Below are 12,283 nucleotides of genomic sequence, written 5' to 3'. Positions count from 1 at the left end.
GGCTGCAGCCGGACCCAGTATTTCCAGGCGGCAGAATTAATAGGGCAATTCCCCATGCAGAACTTAGCTGGCTCCCGTGCTAAATTAGCATAGATAAATATTTTTGAGAGAGGAGGGAAAATAATGCATTTTGCAATAAAGCCAGAGCACAGCCCTCCGCAGCCGTTCTGTGAATCTGGATGAAATGAATTTGCACCTGGAGTAATTGAAGGCGCCATGGTCCTCTGGGGCTAGGAGCAGGCCCAGCCAAGCGGATAAACTCCCACCACTCGGCAGAGCTAAAGGTTGTCAAGAGGCTGATCCCTACAGTGGGCTGGGGGTGGGGGAGGGGGATGCGCCAGGGCCCGGAGGAGCAGGGACCAGGGTTTGGAGGAGGGATAAAGAATAAAGAGGAAGATGGTTCCGAGTGAACAGCTCAGGAGTCCCTGCTAAGGATCTGGGCCTTCCCGGCACACCCACCTCTCCACAAGTCTGGGGAAATCAGCCTCCTAAACCACTCTCCCTCCTAAACCCTCCCCTGCATCCCCACTGCCTCCCCCTTGTTCAGCCTCATCATCTGTCATGTGGATGGTCCCAAACGTCCCCTCACCCAGCAGTGGCCCCAAGGCGGGGCCTCAAGGGACAGAACTGGCCTTCAGCAGTGCACACCTGTATAGTATACCAGTTGTTAAAAATAGGGAAACACTGGGGCTATTGGGTGGCTCAAGAGGCTAAGTGCCGACTCTCGATCTCCGCTCAGGTCATGATCTCGCAGTTTGTGAGTTTGAGCCCCGCATCGGGCTCTGCGTTGATGGCACAGTGCCTGCTTGGGATTCTGTCTCTCCTCTCTGCCCCTCCCCCCCCCTTATATGCATGCTCTCTCACTCTCTCTCTCTCTCTCAATAATAAATAAATGAACTTAACAAAAATATGAGGGGCGCCTGTGTGGCTCAGTCAGTTAGGCGTCCGACTTCAGCTCAGGTCATGATCTCGTGGTTCATGGGTTCCGGCTCCACGTCGGGCTCTGTGCTGACAGCTCAGAGCCTGGAGCCTGCTTCCGATTCTGTGTCTCCCTCTCTCTCTGTCCCTCCCCTGCTTGCACTCTGTCTCTGTCGCTCTCTCTAAAATAAAATGAACATTAAAAAAATTTTTGAAAAATACATGAAAACACTTCACAGCTGGTTAGAAAATGACCACTGTCTGTACCCCCTAATCACCCCAGCTGCCCCTGAATCCCAGGACCCCTGGTCTCTTAAGAAGGTACTGGTAGGTTAACGTCTGGCACCAAAAGTCTCTGCTCCACCATGTGGCCCACAACCCCTTCTGATCCGCTGGGACCCTGTTCCACCAGTTATAAATATTTTTAATATCTCCCCTGGTGGGGAACTCACCTGTCCATAATCTCCATCAAGCCCCCCAGCTGCCTGGGATAAATACAGCAGCTAAGGTAGAAGAGAGGGGTTGCCCTCACAAGCCCCTCTCCTCTCTCTGACAGCCAGGCTGCCCCCTCCATGTCTCCACCCTTTACTCCTTTCTCCATTCCAGCTGAGGGGAGACTCTCCCTCAACCTTGCTACGCAGTGCCCACCTTACTCTGCTGCCCGGTGTTCAAGCCCTCACCATCCAGCCGCACTGACTCTCCTGATACTCCCCTGAGCCTAGCCAGACCACAGCAGAACTGTCGGGATTCAGGTCCTGCCTGGGAGGTGGGTAAAGGGAACTAGCCAAAGGAGAAGAGCTAGACCAAGAGTGAGGGCGCCAGAGATCCCCAGAGCAGTGCCCCCTCTTGGAGCCGACATCATGCCCAGAGCCTGACACCCAGCAAAGGGGACTCCGCTGGAGCCTTGCTGCCGAGGGCCCATAGCTGCAGCCGGCATCTGACTGGGAACTCAGGGGCTGGGTGGGTGACCAGCCATGCATCCACCTGCCTTTGTCTGAACAGGTGGAGCCAACCCTGCCCAGCAGGGCCCGGGAAGTGGGTGCCCTACCCAGTCTGCCCCAGCCCACTGCCACCCATCCTTTCCCCAGAGCTTGAGACTTTTCTCATGTCTAAGACCTCAGGCCATGTTTGCATCAAAAGTCTTTGCAAACGCTTTTTCTCTAGTGTCGATTTTTTCCATGTCAGTGGCTCTCAATAGGGGAGGAAATGTATCAGAATTCGTTGAGATGCTTTTTTTCAACTACACACTCCAGGCCACTTTTGTGAGATCCTGCAAAGTGCTCCCCAGGGAAAACGCCAGAATCCCTTGGGAGGAGAAGCCAGGAGAGGATAATAGCCAGTGTTAAAGCTATAAGCACCCTGAGGTCCTGACAGCACCCCCCCCTCCACCAGACTAGGGCAGGGGCAGGGGAGTGGGGGTCCCTTTCCCTCTGCCTCTGTGAGTCACTTTCCATCCAACGGGGCACCTGTTCGGATGGCCGCCTCATGTCAGGGATCCTAGGCTCACACCTGGCTCCAGAGGGTTGGCACATAGCCCAAGACTCAGCCACCTTAAGCAAAGTGTTTTGCGGGAGGCTGTGGATGTAGTCCACACTTGGGGCATCCTGCCTGCCCCGTACATCTCTACCTGCTTCCTGACTTTGTTTTCTAAACACCTCCGTAGCTCCAGGAATGGTTCTAAACACTTGACATATCTTAGCTCTTTTAATCTTCCGAACAATACTATTTCCAAATTAGGTGCTGTTATTTCCTCCCATTTAACAGATAGGGAGGCTGAGGCACCATAGAAAGTTTAAGTGGCTTTGCACAGCCACACAGCTCCTAAGGGGACAGAGCCAGCACCTACACCTCAGGCAGTGTGGCTCTGGCCCAGCCCTCATTGGCCAAGCTCCCATGAGCTCCTTGGTACTGGAACAAGTGGGAGCTGAGGGCAGGCTTTGATGGCTCCTGGTGCAGCTCAGGACAGCAAAACTCCCTGTCCCGGGCGCCAAAGGGAAGCAGCCATGTGTGAACCAGACCCGGGCTCCCAGTGTATAGGTGCTTCCCGCAAATTAGCTGAACATTAAGGAAAAACCCGTGTCTTAACCAGGACATAGCTCATTAATGCACATTTACACAAGTCATGACAGTTTCTTCAAACACAGACTTAAAATGCCTTCTCTGCAGAAGCTGGTCACAGAGATCACCAAAAATAGCAACCCGCACAAGGCACTTTCAGCAACTGCAGCTGACAACCTGGGGTGTCTTTCTCTCCCCGAGCCAACCTGGGTGCTCATGGTGGTCTCTCGGGGGACCAGAGCCTTGAGGTGAAGTTCAAGATGTGGACAGGCATTGCTACTGGACCCTGTACACCTCGCAGCCCCAATGCACCTGTTCCTGGTGGCCCGGCCTTTGTGGCCTGTCCCAAAACTTTAGGCGTACCATCGTTCTGCCAGATGTGAAGTCTCTCTGAGCCTCAGTTTCACCATCTGCACGCTGGGCACCGCACCATCCTTCCCTGTTGCTATGAAGTCAGAGGCGACGTGTGAAATGCACAGGACACAGGAGCGTGAAAGTGGTACCTACTCTTGTTGTTCCAAATTGTGGAGGAAAGGGTGTTGTGTGCCAGGGGCTCCTGGGAGAAGAAGAGCCCCCTCGGGGGCTCCTGGGGTAGGAGATTATGAAATTAGGAGCCTGACTGATGGTGGGGGCAGACAGTGCCCCCACTGCTGACCAAGCATGGCACAAGGTCTCCCTTGCCCTCCCACGGGGTGTCCCAGAGCGGTGAGGAAGGTACCCAGAGGGGAGAAGATCGCCTACAACTGGCTAACACAGGAACACTAGCAGGGGCAGGTCTGTGGCAGAGTGGATGCAAGCTGGGATTGGAGTCACTGGGGACAGGATCCAGCCAGTCCACCGGAGTGAGGGGCTGGCCTGGAGGGAGGAGACTGGCAGGGGCAGTTCCCCGGGTAGGCTCAAGACTGAGTGTGAAACACAGGTAGGCAGAGCCCACACTGCATTCAGAAATCACAGCACCCGGGTTCCTCCACCTTCCACCCACACACACGTGGCAGAATTGAGACCCAGAGGAGACATGGGGGCTAGAACCCCAGTGAGCTGGCAGCACTCTGGGCCCCGCTACGGGCTTCCTCCCGTGCCCCGAGAGTCCCAGGAGCGGCCAACAGTCCCTCCCCACTCACTGGCTGGGTTTCCTAGGAAACGGCCAAGTGCATCCTGCCACGGGCAGCCCCTCCCCCACACACCTCCTGCAGTGAGCCAGAGTGGGGGCAGGAGGCTCAGTGAGCTCAGCCCGGACCCCCAGGCTGCCGCCACCTCTGGCTGAGTACCCCCAAGGAGTGAGGGAGCCTAAAGGCACCCAACTTACTCGAAGGCACGGCTGCTTGGCCAGCCTCGGGAAAGCAATAGAATGCAGTTAATTGGAGGTCTCAGAATCTCCACAATAGAAAGCCTTTATTTAAGTGTGGTTTAAAAATGTTTTCTAGCAACATGGAGAACACCAAATACCAACAGCTAAGGCTCCCGGAGCCCCTCCTGAGCCAGGCTCGGGGCTGGGTCATCCCATGCAACCGCCCTTGCACCCACCCCACAGACAAGGACCTGTGCTCAGAGAGGGGCAGGTTCCCAAGCCCCAAGCCGGCAGGTGACAAGGCTGGAACTTGAAGTCTTTCTGGGAGGCACTGAATTCTGTGAGTAGATAGGGACCAATAGGTATTTGTCTTTGTCCTTTCTCCTCCTCTTTCCCTCTCTGTCCCTTTCTCTCTCCCTCCCTCGCCCTCACTTCCTTTCTATTTTTGAGTATTTTCCAATATTCTGCAAATAGAATCAAGAAAGAATAAACCTGTTTTCCTGAGTGGAGCCCCCACCAGCACTCCTACCCCCCTTCAGCATTTGGAAACAGAGATGGCAGAGGTCCACCGCCGGGCCAAATGCAGAAGTGATGGCTCCCTAGTCATTCATCAGCTTTTGGTGGAAGTAAGTGACACACAGTATTTTTGAGTTGCGTTGTCCTACTTCAATAAAACTGTGGCTCGGAGTTCCCCGGCCTGGACGTAAAACTAGGCCTCCTGTGGACTTGACCCTCTAGAAGTGTTGAGGAAGTAAATGTCCTTTGACCAGCAGGGTCACTGCCAGGGCTCCTGTCTTCTTAGCTTGTGTTGTAGGACTCGCTGCCATTTGAAAGAAACCTTTCCCGACACCCCCCCTCAAACATTTGCCACATGTCTGCCCTTCTTCTGGTAACATCACTTCTCCACCTTGAGAAAAATTATCCCCACTGCCTGCAGCGCTGGGGAAGCTGTGCAGGCACACACACACACACACACACACACACGCACAAACATGCACACACACATGCACATGCCCCAGCCCCTGGCAGAGGCATGCCCTCCAGGAATGGCCAACCGTAGACCACTACCCCTGGAAACAGAGACTGGTCCCAAGGGAGCAAGCTGGGCGTACAGGCCCCATCAGGTCGCTCGGAGCCCTCTCAGGTTGACTTACAAATGCTGAGGCAGAGAAGTTTTCTTTCTGCTCAACTGGCAGGAAGTAAATCTGGAACAGCCGACAGCCACATCTCCCCCTCCTTAGAGAGCCACAGAAGGAAGCCGACAGCTGGAGGGAGATAAAGCTAGACACACAGAAGGGGAGCTGATGTTATCACCTGAGCCCTGGATCCGGCTGTGCCTGAAGGACTTTCCCTGGCCTTCCCAGGCTCTGCCACTTACAAGCAAAAGAGGCTTCAATAACGCAGACGTTGCTGCCTGGAAAGGGGGTGTCACAAGAGACAGACCCCACGATGAGGAGCTGGCTGAGTCTCGCGGTAAGGAGGCCATGCAATCCCCCAGCCCCTGACTTGTCATGCATCAAACGGCAGGCGGTGCTGTCACGGGCTGCGTCTTGGGACCCAGACCCAACGAAAGCATGCTTCCATGGCTGGGGTGATAGAGGAGGGGGTGGGCAGGTGCTGGGAGAGAAAATGCTGGGAAAGAAAATTGGCTACACCTGCCACCTTCGGTTCAACACACCTGCGGGGGGCGGGTGGCCGGGAAGCGGGCTGTTCCACTTGACATTCAGAAAGAAGAGGCTACAGCTTTGTTTAGAGACCCCCTTTCTGAGTGCTGCCCGGAAGGAGGGTGCCCTGACTGTCTCCATTTAACAGATGAGGAAACAGTCTCAGACAGGGGAAGGCGTCAGAACCGCCCAGAGCTTTGATGGTGTGAGGGTTTGGAGGGGCTCGCAGGACAGATGAGGTCAAAAACTGGGTCCAGAGAGCACAGTCCGGCCAAGGGGGTCGGAGCCCACGGCGGGGGGGTGGGGGGGGGGGTGGGGGGGGGGGGGGGTGGGGGTGGGCTGGAGAAGCCGATGGGCCACTGAGGCAAGGAGGCATCCCTGAGGGCAGAAGCGGATGATGGGAGGGGCCGGGGGACTGTGGCTAGCTGGGCTCAGAGCTGAGGGAGGAGGGGACTTTGGAATGTCACCTGCACTAAGCTTGCAGGCTCAGGGCTGGAGGGACTGGGCCCTGGGCACACAGGTGGCAGCTCCAGGCCTTTGCTGAGAAGACGGGAGGCAGGGCTGTCTCCAGGCTACTCCCCCAGTGGTAGCCAACCTTGGTCCCTGCTTGGGCTGTGAGGCTAGGCTGGGGACAGCGTGGGGTGGGGCTGTTCAGGACACCAGGCAGGCTCTGGCCGCTTCTGCAGCTGCTAGGACCCGCATTTCCACCCCCATCCCCGCCCCGCAGTGCCCTGCCCCATCTCTGTCTCTGTCCTTGCAGCTGCCACTGCCTCTGTCACCGGCAGGGTGGGGGGGGAGGGGAAGCCAGGATGAGAAATAACAAACAGACCCAGTTTCCCCAAATCAACCTGTCGCCACAAAGGGAGGGAAATGAAGAGGCCTGGCCGAAGCTGACCTTCTGTTTACATTTTCCTTGGAAACGAAGAAATAATTGCCGTCGCTGTAAGAAGCCGACTTCAGATGGCCCCCCTCCTCCCTCCTCCCTCCCCCCTGTCCTATTCAAGCGCAGCCAGGGATGACACTGGAATCTTGAATCAAACTAAGTGGTTACTATGGTGTCAGCCTGAAATTATGAATCTCCAAGCCGGCCAGCACAGAGGCGCAGAGCCAGGGGTACACAATTAAAGCAGAGAGACCGAGGAAAGAGAAAGCACACTGTATTTCAATAGCAGCAAAATTGCACTTCCGAGCACGGGAATTAAAAAAAAAAATGTCCTTAGAAATGCAGTCAGAGGCATGATCGAGGCCAGGAAGGGTCCGGGTTCCGCCACCCACTCATCACCTCCCCCTCCTCCACACACTGTCCCCTTCTGCCCCTCCGGCCACTGCGAGCCGTGTGCAGCAGGCCTGCCGTACAGCCCCGTCCTGGCCCAGGGGACCACGACACAGCGGGGACCTGGGCTTCTAAGCTCATGCACCAGACTCAGAGTGCACCTCTTGGGCACCATCCTCGAAGTGTCTTTCTCTCAGTCCCACATGGAAACATTTACAAACATTTACATTTACATTACATTACATTACATTACATTACATTACATCACACTTACTAATGTTTACGCCTGGGATGAGACCCCCCCCCACACACACACACCACTACAGCGCCCATCCTGGCCCGAGGCCCCCATCTGGGCCATGGCACCGCAAAGAAAAAGCCAGACCCCTCGAGTGGCCTCCCATGCTCGCTTAGCTCTGACCTCACTTGTCTCTGACTCATCTCCCCCTACGTCCCCCTGGGCCTTCACTACAGCTACCCTGATCTCCTGACTGTTCCTGGAATATGACCGGCACACACCTGCCTCAGGACCTTTGCACTGGCTGTTCCTTCTGCTAGGAGAGCATCCCCAGATCTCTGTGATGGCACCAGCCTGTATGCTTTGCTCACTGCTGTAATCTTCATGCCTGGAACAGCTCGGGTATGCGGGGTGCTCAGTGAGTGAACACATGAACCCCATCTTCTGGGTCCCACTTTTTCCACCTTTACCATGAGGGTCTGGAGATTAGAGGGACAACCCAGAGGCCCACCACACAAGCAAATTCCAGTCTGGAAGTCTCTTTTGTTCAGTCTACACTGTGTTGGCCTGCAAGGCATTTGTAAACTTGAATTCATCAACAACGTATTAAAAACCGGGAGATGAACATACAAATCAGAATTTCCACCATAGAAGCTATCTTTCTTTAAAAGTTTGGTAGAACTTTCCCATCAAACTGTCTGGATCTGATGCCTTCTTTTTATTTCCTCCTCCTCCCTTCCCTGCCCCCCTCCTTTTTTGTATTAGGCTCTGATTTAACTTTTTGGGGGGGAGGGGGGATAGATCTGTTCTTTTTTTTTTTCCCCCTTTCCTCTTCAATTTTGGTGTATCTATCAAAGTTCCTGGCTGTAGACCGCAAGTGGTCCATTAAGGCAGAAGACTTATATACTGCAGGGTTTACACAGTTTCCCGAATTTCTGGGAGGGTAAGAGACATGGATGAGAGTGAGAAGAAATTCCCACCCCCTCCAAGAGACTGTCCTATCAAAAACCCCATTGCGTCCACCACTCGTCACCAGGCACCTTGGCCACAGCTGCCCCAGTGGAACCCAATGCCTTTACCACCAGAGCTGGGGTCTCTTATTAGCAGCCCTTCCACCCCTCACTACACCCCGCTCCCCTTCTTCCTCACTTTCACCTCTGGTGTCCTGCCTTGGTGCAACTGATTGGCTGGGTCCAGGTCACGTGCTCAACTCCAGCTGCAAGGGCACATGGGAAATGTAGTTTCTGGAGTGGAGAGAACGACACCAGAGGGAATTGGGGTTGGAGGTCCAGTGAGCCAGGCTGCAACATGGGCCACTTGGCACGTATATGTTTTTGCCCCCCAAAACTGTTCATTTGACCTGAGATTGTCTGATTAATTGGCATAAAATTTCTAATTTCCCATAATTTAACATATCTGTGCATCTGTCATGCTGCTCCATTTTTATGGTTACTGATGTGTCTTCTTGATCAGGCTTTCTAGTTTTGTCTAGTTTGCCCATTTTTTCAAAGAATTATTTTTCATTTTTATAGCTCAAGCCTACTGTTGTTTTATTCTATTTCATTAATTTCTGCTCCTGTTCTTCATTAATTTCTTCTGCCTGCTTTCTTTAGATTTATTTTGATGTTCATTTCCTAGCTTATTGAGGTAAACACTCAGTTCCCTTGTCTTCTCAATCTTTTTTCTAATGACTACATTTAAGCTATTTATTTTCCTCTAAGTACACAGGTCTTGGGCAGTATCCTGTGGGTTTTCATATGCAGTGCCTTTATTACCGCTCCTTTCTAAATAGTTGGTAATTCGGCTCTGATTTATTGCTTAATTCATGTTACTTAGATTTGTTTTTAAATTTCCAAGCAGATAGATTTGGCGATGCTAGCCTGTGGTTTAGTTCATTTTATTTGAATTGAGGTTGGACAATGTGGCTGGCATGATGTTTTAAAAAGCAAAGGCAACATGAAAATATATTCTGCCTGTAAAAGATTCAGTCTGTATAGAAGTTTATAGAATCAAACATGAAAATAGGTGCCCTTATGTGATTATTGTCGTTCTCTCCAATTTCATTTTCCTGCTTGGAGCTAATCTCTGTGGATAGTTTTGGGGGGTAGTTTTCAGTCCTGGTTTTACATTTACGTACGTATTCATCTATTCATCCCTAGAGTTTAAAAAATTACTTCCACTTTAAACTGGGTCTTGGAGAATTCTCAGCTAACACCTAGGTACCTCCAGCCATTTTTGTTTCCAAATAAATATATTTTTGTTTTCAAATGAGTGTTTGCTTTGATTTGACAACAGCCCGCAAATTTTGACACTGTGCTCTCGTGGCTCATTTTTAAGCAACTTTTCTTGTAGTTTTGATTTACCTTTTGGCTCAAGAGTTGCTTATGAAAGAGAGTTTTAAATGTTTTCCAGTTGTATAAGTAGGCCTGAGAACACAGAGGAAGAAGGGAAATGTTCCGCCTCTTTCTACGAGAACGAGGCAAGGATATTTTAAAAATAAAAATATGTAAACCTGTATTGCCCATGAAAAATTCTTCCAAAATATTATTGGACCCAGCCACCACAGAAGCAAAAGATGAACAGGTCGTGATCAAACAGGATGGAAAATCCAGGAGTTGAGGGAGTGCTCAGCAACACGAATGTAATGGGATGTTAATAGATGGACACGGAAACTCATGTGACCAGTGACATGGATGCCCCCAAAGAAGCATTGGATAAAACCTGACATTCATTTCGGACTTGTAAAACCATTAGTACGCTACATATAGAAGGGAAATTCCCTGACTTGATGAAGACTCTGAATTAGAACCTTGGATCTTGAAACAAGAATGCCCTAGAGGCTTGTGGGGGCCAACAGAATTAATGTTCTGGGAAGAACAAGAAAAAAGGGGTCTCCGGAAGGAAAACAATTAAACTGTCATTGTCTCCAAATGATACGGTTGTCCACCTGGAAAAACTATCAAACCAGATGAAAGATAGAGGACTAAGGCAAGTAGTAAGGCTCAACAGCCATGACCAGTCAGAAGATACTTGGGGGAAAATTGTATGCCATTCACAAAAGACACAAAAAACTAGAAAATCCTTCCTAATAAATGAACACGATCCACATGAAAGAGATGATCAAACTTTACGTAAAGGAAAACTTGCATAGAAAAACAGACTAGGTTCGTGGACACAAAGAGATCAATTCTCTCCCCCCGAAGGAGTCTATAAATTCAGTGCAAACAAGAGGCCCGCACAGATTGCTGGCTCCCTGCCCGACACCCAACACTAGTGATGCCACAGAGGAGGAGGGGAGGGTGGGAGGGCTGAGAAGCTAGCAGAAAACTGTGAGACAGAAGGCGGTTGAGTGCTGTTGTGTGGGGGAGTGTGTGTGAGTGTGTGCGTCTTCGTGTGCGAATGATTGTGTGAGAGTCTATGTGAGAGTCTATGATTGTGTGCGACCGTCTGTGTGTGTGTGTGTGTGTGACATGCTATGTGTGAGCCTTTGTGTGTGAATGACTGTGTGTGAGTCTGTGTGTGTAAGAAGGGGGAAGGAGGACTTTCCAGAGTGGAGAAGACAGTGACTATGGCAGTGGATGAGGACAGGAAATGCTTCTGTATTGGCTCTTAGAAAATTCTGTCTCCGTCTGGGAAGCCTTTGAGGACTCATCACCTCTATAAGGGAGGAAGGACCGGCACCACCGCCCAGGCAAACAGCCTTGAAGCGGTCCTCCCTCCTGGCTGCACAGTGGGGCAGATGACAGAAAGAAGGGGCTCGGTCCCCGACAGGCCCCTGCCCCTCCCCTCTTCACACCTCAGGACAAGGTCATTGTAACAGAGGGAAGATAAAGTCGGTTAAAATGGTTGATTTTTTAAAAATTTTCTCTAATGTTTATTTATTTTCGAGAGAGAGAGGAACACAGAGTATGAGCAGGGGAGGGGCAGAGAGAGAGGCAGACCCAGAATCCCAAGCAGGCTCCAGGCTCTGAGCTGTCAGCACAGAGCCTGATGCGGGACTTGAACCCACGAGCTGTGAGACCATGACCTGAGCCGAAGTCGGATGCCCAACTGAGTGAGCCATCCTAGCACCCCTAAATGGTAGATTTTTAATGGCACTTGTTCGGGGTATCTAATGCTGTGTAACAAACCACCCTCGAACTCAGAGCCTCAAAATAACGATTTACCCTTAGTTCCCAGGATTCTGTGGGCTCGCTGGGCTCGGCCGGGCAGCCTTCCGCAGGGTTCCCCCGCAATTGCATGCACATGGTGGCCGGGGCCACTAAAGACTGGACTGGACACCCACAGTGACTCACTTACGTGCCAGCGGCCAACACTGACTGTTGGTTGGCAGGTCAGCTGGGAGGCTGGTGCGGTGCCTGCCCGTGGCCTCTCTCCATGTGGCTTGGCTTCCCCTTCAGGACAGTTCAGGCCAGAGGGGGATGGGGCACTAATTCCAAAAGACCCAGGGGATGCTTGAGGTGTTCTCGTGACCTGGCCCGGACTACCATTCCCGCCCCATTCTGTGAACCAAGAGAAGTGACTAGTACGTCTCCTCTGAGTGGAGGCACACCACACAGATACAGCGTAGAAGGATCTCTGCTTATCTACCACAAGTCCTCGGGCTCCCAGGACGCTGCCTTTTTCCTCTGGAGTTCATATTTCCCTTCAGAAGTATAAGCTACTTTGATAATGTGCAATGAATAAAAACACTCCTAAGTAAGAGTCTAAATGTGTTAAGGGTAAGCACTAAAAGATTAAACTGGAATGCCCAACTTTCACATCAACAGCAGAAAATAAGATCTGTCTGTTGAAATATGGCAAAATTTGTAAAAATAAAGAAAGTGTGATAAATAGGGAACAAA

General features: G+C 51.8%; 1 non-coding gene across 1 annotated transcript; it reads right to left on the bottom strand.

Annotated features, from left to right (window-relative positions):
• Positions 1 to 4,467: 4,467 nt before the first annotated feature.
• Positions 4,468 to 4,549, bottom strand: LOC122214686. Its single transcript, XR_006200060.1, has one exon. It is a non-coding gene; the product is annotated as a Z6 small nucleolar RNA (small nucleolar RNA).
• Between the last annotated feature and the right edge of the window lie 7,734 nt (positions 4,550 to 12,283).

The sequence above is a fragment of the Panthera leo genome, chromosome A2 (genome assembly GCF_018350215.1).
Source record: "Panthera leo isolate Ple1 chromosome A2, P.leo_Ple1_pat1.1, whole genome shotgun sequence".
Taxonomy (NCBI): Eukaryota; Metazoa; Chordata; class Mammalia; order Carnivora; family Felidae; genus Panthera; species Panthera leo.
The sequence above is the reverse complement of the archived record's forward strand: the minus strand, read 5'-3'. Positions and strand labels throughout refer to the sequence as shown.